This window comes from Sturnira hondurensis, unplaced genomic scaffold, assembly GCF_014824575.4.
Source record: "Sturnira hondurensis isolate 20B ecotype Veracruz unplaced genomic scaffold, ASM1482457v3 Scaffold0007406, whole genome shotgun sequence".
Lineage (NCBI taxonomy): Eukaryota > Metazoa > Chordata > Mammalia > Chiroptera > Phyllostomidae > Sturnira > Sturnira hondurensis.
This window is the reverse complement of record NW_028080037.1, coordinates 10,634,922-10,650,301: the sequence shown is the minus strand read 5'-3', so window position 1 is coordinate 10,650,301 and position 15,380 is coordinate 10,634,922. Positions and strand designations below refer to the sequence as shown.

The 15,380-nt window shown below is 41.6% G+C and overlaps 1 protein-coding gene and 1 non-coding gene across 6 annotated transcripts in view; both read right to left on the bottom strand.

Annotated features, from left to right (window-relative positions):
• The window catches only part of BICDL1 (BICD family like cargo adaptor 1), an 85,119-nt gene that overhangs the window by 31,040 nt on the left and 38,699 nt on the right, over positions 1 to 15,380 (bottom strand). The gene's annotated exons all lie outside the window — the stretch shown is intronic.
• On the bottom strand, positions 301 to 406 carry LOC118991370 (U6 spliceosomal RNA). Its single transcript, XR_005067398.1, has one exon. It is a non-coding gene; the product is annotated as a U6 spliceosomal RNA (small nuclear RNA).

The window sequence follows — 15,380 nt, the reverse complement described above, 5'->3', positions numbered from 1 at the left end:
TCATGATTTATTTAACTAGTCCCCACTTATAAGCATTTACAGTGTTCCAATTCTTTGCTAGAAAAAAAGAAATCCTTGCTCACCTATCTTTGTGCTTGTGGGAATATATCCTATAAATGAATAAGTTCCTGTAAGTGGGACAACTAGATAAAAAGATATGTATATTCATTTTAAAGTACATTTTATTGATTATGCTATTATAGTTGTCCCCTTCCCCCTTCACTCCCCCCTGGCCCTGCACACCCCCTCTACCCCCATTCCCCCCTTAGTTCATGTCCGTGGGTCGTACGCAGAAGTTCTAAGAATACAGGATGCTTGGCGAATTTGCGGGTCACCCCTGCGCAGGGGCCACGCTAATCTTCTCTGTATCGTTCCACTTTCAGTGTGTGTGCTGCCGAAGCAGCGCTGTGCATTCATTTTAATGGGTATCACCAAACTGTCCCCCCAAAATGCCGCCTCAATTTATACCTCTAGCAACAGAGCACAAATATGCCTACTTCCCAATACCTTGCCACTACTCGGTAGTATGAAACATTTTAATCTTTAAGTACTTATTCCTAATATTCTCAAAATACCTCTTTTACTTTCACTGCATACAGAGATGATTATAAAAACAAGACACTCGGGAAATAACTCTAATCCTGGTAAAGAACGCTGCAGAGTTTAACACTGAAGGGGCCCTGGGCCACCTGACACAGACTCCTTTGGTAATCTGAGAGCTTGGGTTCTTATTATTTAATCTCCATATTGGCAAAACAAACTGACAGTATGTGCCTTCTCCCCAACGAGCTTGATTAGGTCGGAGAACCAGCTTGGACGGACTATTTGCTCCCCACTGAGCAGAGCAGTTCCATGATCCCCCTTTTTCTGACATGATTAAAAACGAACATTTCCCTAACATGGAACACACAGGTTACATTTCTTTAAACTGGCCGAAGAAGAACTGTGAACTTTATACTTTCTTGTTAAATGGAGAAGAGGAAATTGTATTAGTTACACATGAACTGAGCATTCCTTTAACTTGTCATTTGTCAGAAGGGAAAAAAATGAACCAATTAACTTAGAAATTATGGTAGATACACTATTTTAACACTCTGCCCCATTTACCGAACTTTAAGAGAAAACCCCTCGGTGATCGCGCTCTCTCTGGAGCGTGCCTGCCCCCCGCCCCCCACCCCCCTGCCCCAGGAGGGTGTTCTTTGCCTTTCTCTCTCCCAAGCGCCAGGGGCCCTTCTTTTGCCTCCGTGGCTCGTTTGCTGAAACCATGAGCCCAGCTGGTTCACTTCTTCCACAGCTCACTCCTAGCTCTATGGCTTTCTACATAAACTGTTGCTTGTATGTGGGAAGAGAGAGAGAGAGAGAGAGAGAGAGAGAGAGAATGAGAATCTCCCTCTTTGTCCCGCTGGGCATGATGGATAACGAGCATCTGTCTGAAACACCGCAGTGGTGACAGTGACAATCAGGACGAAGATGACACCTACAGCAGTGCTGCACACATCAAGTGTCTATGACGGGCTTCACCCTGGTCTCAGCATTTCACACTCATTAACTCGAGTCGGCCTTCTGCCGTTTCCTATTTACAGATGAGGGTACCAAGGGTAAGGCATTTTCCCCAGGTCATACTCATGCTGGTTAAGTGCTGAGCTGGATCCCTACCCAGACCCACCTACAGCTTCCACACTTGTACCCTCAGCCTCAACACACAGCACCCCTTTCCCATCGTCCTTTGCTCTCTCTCAAAAATAATTAAAAAATGAAAGTGACACTAGAGCAATAACCTTAAACGTATTCTAATTTAGAACCGAGGGGGAATTATTTAAAACAATTTGGAATTGACTGCAGTTGAAAACTATGGCTTGAGAACACTACTTTCAAAAAGAGTTAAGTTCATTTTTCCATTTGAATGTCACAGAACCCCAGTGCAGAATGTGTGCGTTACAAAGACTGTCAACATTTTGCTGATCCGCCACCAGTCTTCCTGTGCGTGTACAATTAGTTAGGACCACACTGTTTCTGCAGATTTTTCTTTTTTCACATGGTACTGATTCATACCATTTCCAAGTTATTTATTATTACTCTTCTTAATCACCTTTTTAAGTGACTGTGTATTTCATCAAGTATACACGCCCTAATTTCCTTCACCACTCTGAATGAAAGGCACCTGGGATTTTCCCGTTTTTTTGCGATTACAGTGAATGCACATCACCGGGATGGTGGTGGTAACCTTACCCGAATAGACGTGGAATGGACAATTTTACTGTGTCAGAAAGGTAGATGAATACGCTTTAGAAAAAAATATATAAATGGGTTTATGATTACCTTTTGCTAACTGAAAAAATCCAAGGACCCAGAAGTCTGTATTTTTTTAGTTTCAAGGTTTTATTGTTTAAAACTTTCAACTTCAGTAGTGGGTGCCATGAGTCTATTGGTAGCACATTATAAAAGCCCCCCTTTACTATCTTGATTGTAGTAATGAAAGTGATAGCCATCTCCTGAATGATAAATAAGTGCAAAAAATGTTAAAATAGCCTTTTAGTTCTCATCACGCTTCAGTATGCCAATTCCTCCCAAAGCCTTTAAAAATAAAACTCAAAGGTGAAGCTTGTCATGTATATGCATCTCTTCCTTAATGTATGGAGACAAAAGGATTATCACCCATACTTTTCCAAAGAAAAAGCTTCATTTCTAATAATATGATGGGCTAGGTTGTTTGGACCGACCCTCCTGAAAAGAGGTAAGAATACTAGATAAAACACAAAAGACTTCTTAAAAGCACTGAAGAGCTGACTAGATAGTGACAGAACCATGTCAATGTAAACGCGACGGGGGGGTGGGTGGAGAAGGAAATAACCAACCTACCTAACTTTGGGAAACGGTCTTTTTTTGACTGTCTACTGTGAGGTTCCAGAAAAAAGGAACTGTACGCAGATACCGCACTACAGCTTACTGAGTTTGTTTTTCCCAGAGTTACGGGCTAGGGATTCTGATATTACTGTGTATGTTTAATAGAACTGAACAAATAAGTACATTTATCATGGATAATGAGAACCAGGTTTTCCTCTTGTGGAAAAAAAAGTTACAAATAACAAAGAGAGAGGGCTAGAATGAATTCTATGGTGTTGGATTGTAACTGAAGATATCAGTACGAACTTACGGTTTTTAATATGCACAGGGTGGGGCAAAAGGAGTATGTGAGTATGCAAAAGAGTTTATTCTTGTATTATTCTTTCTTAATTATTATTTTCCATGTGAACTGTAAACCTACTCTGCCCGACCCTGTGTGTATGTATGTATGTGTGTATGTATGTATGTATGTATGTATGTATATATATATATATATATATATATATATATATATATATGAATGGACAGCCTGGGAACTAGTTATAAACGTCTGGTTATGAGTGTGTGAGTGTATACACACTTATTTCCTCGCTCTGTTCTCTGAGATGCCTAAACATAACGATACCCTAGCAGCAGCAGGCACACTACTGCTCAGATCTTGATTTCTGAATACCAACTTCTAACAAATGAACCAGGCTCCTTGGAGACATGACTGGTCCCAGAGTTTCATGAAGCAGGAAAAGTACAAAATGAGCCCAGAACATCCTGTCACGCCCAAAAGAAGGCAAGTGCTCCAAAAGTGATGGAGGTGAAGGGACACAGGAGTGAGGGGATACAGGAGTCAACCGGAAGGAGTTCCCAATGGTGAGGGCTGGGACCATTTGATCCATAAAATAAATAATGATAGTAATAAATCACACTGCATAGAATACGATCAATATTCACGAGTCCATGCTAATAAACAAATAACCGAATAAATAAATTGATGGGGGAAAAGGAAATGGGGTAGCTCTTCCTTACAAAAGAACTCCCATTTAATACACGTGCAAATCATGGTGGAAGTAAAAAACTATGACCAGACGAGCATCACAGTAATAACCGTTGCAGGCAAGAGCTAGAGGATGGATGCGAATAATGAGCGGGCAAAATTTTGATCAGAAACGAGGCATTTGCATAGTCTTAAAGTATCTCCCATAATATTAACCACAAAAGGGAAATCTCTCTCCTGCTAGATGCTGAGCGCTACTATGCTGGACATTATTTAGCACATAACTGGTACTTATTACATATTTGAAGAATGAATGATTTATGCTTCCTTATTCAAACGTCGGTTCTCCCGTCAGTGCCATTTTCTCTTTATAGTGCAGAGCACGCTCTCGGGACTTGGCAAAGCCCCACTTTACTACCAAGCAGAAGCAAGCACAGGAGCAAACATCTAAAAATTCCTTCAAGTGAAGTTTTTCACTTTATTTTAATGTTCAATGGGAATCTGTTTTCTCGAATGACCCAAGTTCAATGCCTTAAAGGCAGACATTTACCCACTGAATCCACCCTGGGTTCTTGTAAGTTCCTGCTGTTTCATGGTAGCAGTGTGTCCACTGTCCGACCTTACCGGTTAAGACCTTCTTAGTTCAGCAAGGTGATAACGGGCAGATGAAACTCACTTTGTGTCCACCATTATACCCAGGGATGTTGACTGCAGCATCGTTTTTAACAGTAAAAGAAGCAACCTAAATGTTCACTGTTAGCAAACTTGATTAAGAACATTATAATATATCAGTGCAACAAAATGCAAATATATATATAATATATATAATATATGTTACACACATATATATGTTATACATATATGTATTATACATATATATCATATATATATACTGCAGTACTATGGAGAGATTTCAACAATGTAGTATGTACGGTGAAGGAATAGCATATTTGATCCCATTTACACACAATTATGTGTATATATTTATGTGCACAAATGAATATCTAGAAGGCTATTTGCTGATAACATTTTGATGATTCCCTCTGGGGGATGAAAGTCCGAGCAGTTTTCACTTTGGAAAAGTCATTCTTTTCAGTAATTTTTGAACATTCTACAGGAAGTATACATTGTCTTAATAATTAGGAAAAATAAAACTCTTTATTTTTTAAAAATACGTAAATTCATAACACACCAACCTGGGGAGAAGAGTGAAAGAAAGGAACATACACAGTTAACACTGAACGAAGATAGGGATTTTGGCAGTCATGAGGCTGGGGAGAGGAATACAAGAGTCCTAACAAGCCTCAGACAGTGTAAGTTTAGAAAGATGAGAGGAGAACGTTTTTATTTTTTTACCTTTCAAACTTGAAAATTTACAAAGTTTCACGTCTCTGTGAGGTTTATAAAGTGCCAGGCACCCTCTCCATCCTCAAGGAGACGAACACTCACACAGCAGCCAGTGCGAGGCCCAGAGGACAGTTCCATGCACGTGCTGGCTGGCAGGCGGTCTGAGGAGTGCACGAGTAGCTCAAGACAAGCTATGGCAAACGTCCGAGGACCAGGAGGAACAACGCATACAGTTGTGGGACCCTGAGAAGATGATACAGCCCCTACACCTCAGTCTCCTCATCTGAAAAGTGGTGATTAAAAGATCTACCTTGAAAGTCATGCCAGCATCAAAATGCAATAATGTAGATAACATCTTTAGTAGAGATTAAACATGTTATAGCTATTACTTGAACTTACGATGAAGTGAAAACTCAAAACAGAATACTTCCGTTTGTTCAAAGAACAACAGGCAATTTGCAACTTGAAACCTCAGAGACCATCTGGTTCAAACCTCTGGTTTCGCATGTGGTTAAAAACTGAGGGTCGACAAAGCGGGGCCCGTCAGTGTAGGATCTGAGTGGGTGCAGATTAGGGTCCTGCCGAACATCAGTTTCTTTCATTACAATTTTTTTAAAAGACAGTAGTAGCCACATGCTGGACAATTTTCAGGGATACCCCAAACTCAGCCCCTGCAAAGAGGAAAGTCTGACGCCATGAACAGTGCTCATGACTCACAGGAGGGAACGCCTGATGAAGGCGGTGCACCGTCGGCGGGCCTGTTCCCACGAGGCGTTTGCAAAAGCTGCTCTTTGACATTTAGAAAATTCGCACCCACGAGATTGGGGCCGGGTCTAGTTCTGTTTTATTGAGATTAACTTTAAAATTAGGGCATAATAACAGTTCTATTGTTATTGTCATAATCCTTTTACTCATTGTCTCCCATGTAATTCCTGAGCATCAAAGACCAGCAACTCCGGCATCACAGGCTTCAATACAAAGAGACAGAAGGACAAATGTTAATGTGCTTTTGATTTTACCATAAAGCCATTATTCAATGTTGCTAGTTAATAAAAAATATTTCGGAAGAAGAGAGAATAGATTTTTTATTTTATTTTTATTGATTGATTTTAGAAAGAGAGGAGGGGGAGAGAGAAACATCAGTCTGCCGTTCCACCCGTTCACGCATTCACTGCTTGCTTCTCGTACGTGCCCCGACCAGAGATCAATCCGCAACCCTGGTGGATCTGGAGGACGTGCTAAGTAACTTAACTACCAGGCCAGGGCTGTGAGTAGGTTTTTAAAATTTTATTTTTAAATGTTTTATGAGAACTCATACGGTAAGACAGGCCCTAGATATTTCCCATATTCACAATCAGAGCTTGTGATTCATTCAGTCTTTTTTTTTTTAAACCAAAATGCCACACAATCCTGTGTTAACTCGATGGCCTGGCGCTAAGTATTCGTTCCATCGAGGACACAACACTTGCTTTCTATGCTCTAAACCGAGGACAAAGAGATAAGTCAGATTCAGTTCCTGTGGGAAAACTGTCTTCCAAAAACACAGTCTTTCTTCTCTACCAGTTACTTCACGGTGCGACCTCAGACACATTGCTTAATTATCTGTGCCTTAGTTTCCTCACCTATGAAATGAGGATGAAGAGGTGACACTTCAAAAGACTGTTGCGAGGAGGACACAATACATGCAAAGTGCTTAGAACAGTGTCTGGTGCACACTAGTTACTGTACGTGCTAGCTGTTGCTATTTTGTCCTCTTCATCATTGTTACATGCTAGCTCTAATAATCTCAAAGATTAACCCTGATTTAACATCTGATGTTCAAGTCATCGGCACAAAAACGTCTGAGAGATTAAGTGTAAATGAGGGGGGATCTTGAAGAGTCTAAGAAAATCTGGCATAGGAATTGATGGAGGATGGAGAGATGCCCTGGGGCAGAGCTGTGGAGAAGTCAGGCACTCTCTCATCCGTGGATGGCGGTGGGGTCATGACCGAGAAAGCTTGAAAGGTCTGGGGGGAAGCGGGGGAGTGGACATGGGAACGCAAACAAGCAAAAGGAATGACTATGCAGTTAGATCGGCACTGCACTGTCCCCAAGAACATGTCTATCCAGGTCGGGCCTCCCGGTTCCCTCAGGGTAGAAAATACAGTATGGTAGGATTTCCTGGAATATGAAATGTTAATGCTTCCAAAAGGAGATTATGCCCAAGATACTTGGAAAAAAAACAAAATGGAGAACCTTTTCATAACAGGAAGGGCGGGGGAAGGTAGCTATCTGAATGATATTTAGTAAATTTTAACTTAGGATAGTGATAGGAATGGGGTGGGGGTGTCACAGGGATTCCCTCAAAAAATAACTGTCATGTCTAATCCTCTTTCTAATAAAGAAAATTCTAGCATTTTTGGGGGGGTTGTCACATTGCTCACCAGGGGGCTCCTCTAGACCTCAAAAGGTAAAAAGTTCAAACATTCTTGTTTGCAGCTGGAGGATTAAAATAAAATAATGCCTTTTTCTTCCCCCGTGAATTTGCCTCCAGGATTTTGCTCATTGGAATGTCTTTTCCCTGAAAATTTTCACCTGATAAATTCTTAACAGCCCAGTTTTTCTCAGAGGTCACCACTATGTTGCTTTTATAATCTCCCAGGATAAAATGACCTCATTATATATACTGCAGCCCTAGAATACTCTTATTTTTGAGTATTACATACTCTATTTTGTTTGTTTACCACACACTGTTTTATTTGTTTACATGTCTGTTTTCTCTCTTACACTGTGAAGGACTTAAGGACAGGAATTGTACCTCCTATTTATCTTTGTTTCCCTAAAAAAGTGCATGGTGCATAGTAGGTGCTAAAATGTTTACTGTATGAGATAAAGTCTGAATACCTTATACGAGTCCTTTTAGAGACAGTCAGGCTATGACTGTTGAAAGTACACTAAACCCCAGGAATGTCCCTTTAGCACAGTTCCAGCAGGATTATCCCCTGAGTGAGATAATCCCCTTTGAGTGGAATAGCCCGCTCCCCAGGACAGGGCACTATTTCCTCTTTTAGGTCATCACCATGGCCAAGGAGACTCACTTAGGCTTTGACGTATATACCCAGGACTGATCCACCTGTGTGCTGCTTGCTGCTGCCGCCTCTCATGCCTCCCCTCTGCTTTTGCACGTGGAATCTTTTAATACTTAGGAACCACAACGTTTCCCCCCTGACCCTCCTGTAAACCTCATTCACATCGTCTTCTGTAGGGTCATTATTTTTGATGGTTGATAGACTTGAAATCCTTTTTTGGGACATATTATAAAATAGGTACCCTTCCAAAAAAGTGTATGTGGGAGTGAGCTTTAAATTTCGATGTCCCATGTCCTGTTAGTTTGGGTTGAAAGCAACAAACTAAACCTAAAGAAAAAGAAAACCGTGAATATTTATTAAGCACTTTCTATGTCTAAGCACTGTTCTAGGTTACATACATCATTTCATTTTACCTTAATGTTTTGGTCTATGTCCTGTTAACCGACTGTTTACAGATGAACAAACTGAAGTTGGAAGAGATTAAGTCATATAGTTGAGGTCACTTAAATGATGGAGCTAGTATTCAAAGGCATGTCTGATCTCAAAGCCAATGGAAATGCCATCACACGACCGCACCCAAGAAAAAAGACTGTCCTCATCCCCATGGCCGGTCAGGTTAAGCGGCAAAAACCTCCAGTTGGCGCTTCTTCCTGAGTGCTTTGAGACTGTTTTGTATTTGTCTCCAGCCTCGACCTCTGTTCTGACTTAGGTGACTTACCCAACGGCCTACCAACAGGCCCACGTGGAGGCTAATGTGCATTTCACACTCAGCACGCACGACCACCGAACTGCTCACTGAAGGGCCTCCACCCCGACGTGCTTCTCCCGAGTCTTCCCAGTCTCAGGACACAGCAACTACCTTCTCAGAAATTTTAGGCCCAGACACAGGAATTATCCTCGACTCCCTTTTCCCCCCCTCAGACCCACATCCAGTCCATCCACAAATCCTGGGGGCTGTCCTTTTGAAATTTACCTCAAAGGACTGTTAGGAGCCTGAGGGAGTTGATATTTTAAAGCTGTTCAAACAGCATGGCATTCATAAGCACTCCATGAGTGCTTGTTGAGTGAAATAACTCTCCAGCACTCTACTGCTAAAAACCCGTCATGTGTTACTGCTCAAAACTGCCCAGAGGCTTTTTTCCTTATTCAGAATGCACGTAAGAAAGTCATCATCATGGCTTACAGGACTGCCCAGATTCCTTCCTCCGCCCCACCCCCATCTCTGTCCCCTCGTTTACCCACCGCATCCTCCATGCTCCACACTCACGCGGCCTCCTTGCTGACCTTGGCCCTGCAGGCGCACTCACGTCACAACCTGCACGCCTGCTATCCCTCTACTCGGAACATTCTTCCCTCAGATATTGACAAGGCCTGGTCTCTCACGCACTCAGGTCTCTTCTCAAATGTCATCTCATCAGAGAGGCCTCTTTTGTTCACCCCCCCCCCCAATCTCTATTCCCTTCCTCTGTTCCCTTTTCCCTTGCAACACGGATCACACCTGGTATATATACTTCTTCGTTAACTGAATTATTGCCTCTCTGACCTTGATGTCAGTTCCAAATGGGCAGGACCTTGGCTTCTTCTGCCACCACAACCCCAGTACTCAGAAATGGGCTAGGCACACTGCAGAAAAATTGGTTGAATCCAGGAAAATCATATATATTCACTTATTTTTTTACTTACAGTTGTTTATAACATACTTCTAAATGTCACAGGGAACTAAACAAATGCTATCAAATTCCCATATTACAGAATGAGTTTGCTTTTTATCTGGAAATTTTATTTTTAAATATTAAGAATTTTATTTTTAAATCTTGCCTTTCATTTGAACAAAACAAACAGAAGATGAATCATGCCAATTATGACCTTCGTCTGTAATTAATTACTATCCAGTAGTCACAAAACACTACATAAATTAGATACAAAACCTTCCCCCACCTTCAGATTTACCTTATGTTATGTCCTTTTTGCAAAAACTATTCAAACAGAATTCAAGTGTAATGCTATTCTTTCATAGAAAAAAAAAATCCACAGCGAGATTTTCTTTCTTTTTTTTTAATCCTCACCTGAGGACATCCCTATTGATTTTACAGAGGGAGGGAGGGAGGGAGAGAGAAACACTGATGTGCGAGAGAAACACTGGTGTTTCTCTTACACGAGCCCCAACTGGGGAATGGAACCTTGTAACCCGGGCATGTGCTCCAACCAGAAATTGAACCTTTAACCTTTCAGTTTACAGGATGATGCTTTAACCGACTGAGCCACAGGGGCCAGGGTGCACGATTTTTTCTTAAAATTAACTCCTAGTAAATGTTTAAACATAGAAATATGGAAAAGCAGAGTTTAAGTAGTCTGGTAATCTCCTTGTGGGACATTCTACCAGCACATTTAGGCATTTGTAGATGAAAGCACTTCTTGTATCTTGCCTCACTGAGATGATATATTATCTGATGGTTGCCATGGAAACAGTAGTAATGCTGACAAGGATCGGCCGTAGGATTTTACCACTGGGTGTAGAATTATTTTCTGTGGAGTCACTGGGGAAGGAATGCAGATACTGTATGAAGAAAAAAACCTAGCAGGAGGAGGACAGGGGAGCCCAAATCCTTTCTCCAAACCCGAGTCTACCTGTTCCTTATGACACCTACAGCCTGATCATCAACTTCTCAGCTCTTCAAACCCTCCATCCTTCTTGAAGCTTCTCCCAGTCAACAATAGCTCTCAGTTCCTGCTTCTGTCTCTCAAGTCCTATTTTTCACAAATGGCCTCCACATCATAATTTAAGCATCTAATGACAGCGTCTTGCACGGTTCCCTAAATGCGAACCGAGTGAGCAGTTACAGGTACCCACCCTGGGCCCGGCACCAGCGCCCCGTGCCGTCACGTGAGGCAGCGCCCCCGCCCTCCTGACAACGCCTGCCAGGAGGTACGGCCGCCACACTGCCTAGACGGGAGCGGAGCCCTGGAGAGGTTAAGCGGCTTCTGCAGCACGACAGACTAGTCCCCCCAACAAGCCTTATCATTGGCACGAAGCTACAGGTGCCTCAGAGGAAAGGGTGGCTCACAGCAGACAATCAGTTGACAAAAAACAATTTGAAGAAAACCAACAATGAAAGTAACACAAAGAACTATGTATGAGGTAAGCAGGTGAAAAGGCAGAGGCTGTTGGTTTATTCTCCTAACCATGTCATGTACTATTTTGGAAAAGTTAATTAAAAATGTTATATAAAGCTGTCCCATGAACACATTGGTGTTTGGTCGTGATCAGTTGTGATATACACTCCAAGTCATTTGTTATTATTAAGTAATGAAGTAAATACTTTAGTTAAAAATGTAAATAATAGCAAATTCAAAATACCCACTCATTACTTGTTCTTGAGTGGGGAAGAAAGGGTGTAGCTACAGCCAGTCCTCAGAGCAGACAGAATGCTCTGGAACCATTCTGAGCACGTATCTTGATGAGGAAAAAAACGGTTACGAACCCTTGGTTTAAGGAAGAAGCATCGGAGCACGGACCACCTGCCCTAACTTCCAGGTTCACCCGGTGAACGTAAGCAATTCGGGTAAGCAATCTGGTCTGTTTCCTCGGGCCTTTAAAAAACAGAGGATAAACTAATGCTACTGCTGGACAGTCCTCGGGGGTAATCCGAGTTTCCTTGGGGTTGTGAGTTGGCCTCTGTTCCCTTTTGTTTCTCCAAGGATGGTAAGGGAGCCAGAGTAGCTCCCTACTTCCAGAACCTGCCTAGTGGACTGGCTTGGTGAAAATGAAACTAATTAAGTTTTGAAGTTGACTCAGTTTTTCCTGAGGCAAATGGAAGGCAAAGAATGAGTTTGTTAAAAAAAAAAAAACAACAACCACCCAGAAATGTGTTAGGTAAGCCAGGCTACAAAAAGTAAGTTGTTCCCAAGTTGAACATCAACTTCTCAGGGACAGAGTTAAGAGAGTAAAAGCATATCTCAATTTCTCAGATATTAAATACACAATAAAAACCTGTTTCCTGCTTCTTTGAGATATTGGAAAATTGATTAGTTAATGTCTGTGAAGGCTTTCAGGTATAAAGTGCTATCTCGCAGCTAAATTCTATTCTATTTAAAAATTGCTTCTGCTTTCTTTCTGTCAGTCAACTTCTATGTGTACCTGGAAAACCAAGATGGAGATTATTAATTAACTGCAGTCTTATAAGCCTGAAAAATCTGGGGAGCAAGGAAGCTTGAAAAGACAGAAATGAAAATCTGGAGCACATTCAGGCACAGGCTTATTTAAATGCCAGAATAATTACCCCAAGCCACAAAGAATCCAAATAACTTATCGCCTCAGGTCTCCTGGGTGGCGGCGAAGGTGCTCCATATAAATCAAAATGATCACGCGTGAACAAACCTAGCACGCTAAGGAAGAACAAAAACACAACAAAGGCAGCAATTCCAAACAACGCGGCGATTCCATACCACTGCAACATACAATTACTGAACATCTACCACGGGCAAGGCAGCTGGACAGTGAATAACATGTGGCCCTGCACTCAAGGAAGGACATGAACTACGTAAAAGAATAAACGAGAGATTGCATTTTTTAAAGTAAAGGCAACAGCACAAAAGCACATATATTAAAACATTCAATTAACAGATGTTAAGTTCTGGAAAGCGAACCCTATATTAAAGCATATGAATCAGTGTATTTATTTAGACATGTGATCACGCTGAGTTGATATTTCTATACAGTGAGATTCACCAACAGTTCTAAGCTTTCCAGCCAACCACACATATTTACTGCATAAACTTAAAAGAACTGTCTACAGGCCGCATGGAAGGACATTTCCAGATGAACTTCAGGGAAAACCAAGTCTGATGTTCCCAGTACAAGGAAACTGTTACTGGTTCTCTAGCTTGTTTCCACAAGCTGAACAAAGTGTAGCTGTTCTACAGTGCAGCAGAAAGAATAAAACTAGAATAAAGGCTCTCTGACTGATTATGGAGGAAAATCATAGTAGTTCCAAAATCATCTTCCATGGTTACATCTTCTGATCCATTCATTTTACTGCAAGGCATCTATCTTCAGGAATAATTAAAGAAGGTGTCAAAGATTTATGCACTAGCACTTTCCTAGGTGTATATCCTAATACGTGCTTACGTTCACCAGAATATATGTCCAAGATCATTTATAATGGCATTATTTGTTAATAGCTAAAACCTATAAACAACCATCACCAAGAAAAATAGGTGTATTATACAGGGTCCGGTACAAATAATATCCTTTTTAAATTACAAAATCTTTTATTACAAAATTATAAGCATGCAATTCTATAACGTAACAATATCACACTCAGGCACATCATATGACATTTTAGGTGAAATGTTCAAATTAAAACTATAAATTCTTACACCCATATTATTACCCTACCCACCACACTCAAGCAGGCATTACTTCTGCCAGACCCTGTATATTCATATAATGGAATATAATAAGCCAAAGCAAATGTCACCTAAGCTTCGTGTATCAACATGGATGAACTGTAAAAACAATTGTTGAGCGAAAGAAATCAGACACAAAATAATTCACACTGTATGATTCCATTAATGCAAAATTCCAAAACGGGAAAAACAAAATGGTATTGTTTATGGCTATAAACCTAGCAAGTAAAACTCACTAGAAAGGAAAGAACTGATTACCGTGAAAGTCTGGATGGTGATTCTCCTGGGAGGAAGAAAGGGGTGGTGCTGTGGATGGGGCTTGTGAGACCCTGAGCAGAGGGCTCAGTCAATTCAAGCCCAACTCCTGACCACCAGCAATGGTGAGGAATAAATATCAAGATTATGGATCCCCGTGTCTCTTGAGAGAAATAGGCGTGTGAAGCTAAACTCCAGTCAGGAAGATTCTGGGATGATCTTATGTTCCAAATGGGGTTGTGAAGTCACCGGTCACGCTCCCTCCATCCAGTTCCCAACTGCCCAGCACCAGATGCTTCTGTTCGAGCCCAGCCCTCCCAAGGCAGGGAAGGAGACCCACTGCCAGACGGAGCTCTTGAACTCCTTGGTATTTAGTTAATTTCAGTATTATAATTTTAGTTAAAAATAAGTCCAGTCATGCCTTCCTGAAGTTACACTCACCTTGGCTGTACTTTGCATGCTCCCAAGCCTATACTCATTAAAAGACAATTTTCGGTTTGCCATTCCTACAGATGACAAATCTCATCCGTTATATTTAAACTCCTCCTCATTTAAAAAATATTAATTTTTTTAGAGAGAGCGCAAGAGAGGGAGAAAGACAGGGAGAGAAACATTGATTGATTGCCTCTCAGAGGCCCCCAACTGGGGACCTGGCCCCCCAGCCAGGCATGGGCTCTGACTAGGAGTCAAACAGGCACCTTTTGGGTTCACAGGATGGCACCTGATCCACTGAGCCATACCAGTCAGGGTGGTCTTCCTAATTTCAATCTTAGAGATAAAACGTAATTTCTGGTTCAATTTCCAGAATCAGAACAGTAAGTTATGTGGACCAAAACCATGCTGGAAACTTACATGTAAAATGTAGGTGCTGATGTGCTATTTTCATAAAAATGATCAACGACTTTGAAGAATGAGAAACCGTGTTCCAGTATTTGGTGTTGTTGAAAGAATGATCTTTTAAAAGCCAATGCCTGAGTCTTCCACAGGCTCCTTTTCTCACCAGAAGGGGGAAACCCAACTGAACAACGAAGGATCTCACATCACCGCCACAGTCCCGGGCCCAACCTCAGTGTCACTGACTGAGGGACCACCAGCAACGTGTCATCTGATGTTATGCATCATAAATGCGTATCTTCTAGCCAAAAGTGGTTGATCTGAATCCACCAAGCTTTAATATACAACTTCTAGTTAATAGGAAATGACACAAAATAGAAAAATGACCTAAATGTCATCATAAGAAGGCAACCTGACAAATTAAGAGGCTGGAACTTTCTTTCTTTTTATATATATATTTTTTATTTATTTATTTTTAGAGGGGAAGGGAAGGAGAGAAGGAAAGAAATATCAATGTATGGTTGCCTCTCGTGAGTCCCCTGCTGGGAACTGGCCTGCAACCCAGGCATGTGCCCTGACTGGGAATTGAACCACGATCGTGTGGTTCCCAGGCCCGCGCTCAATCCACTGAGCT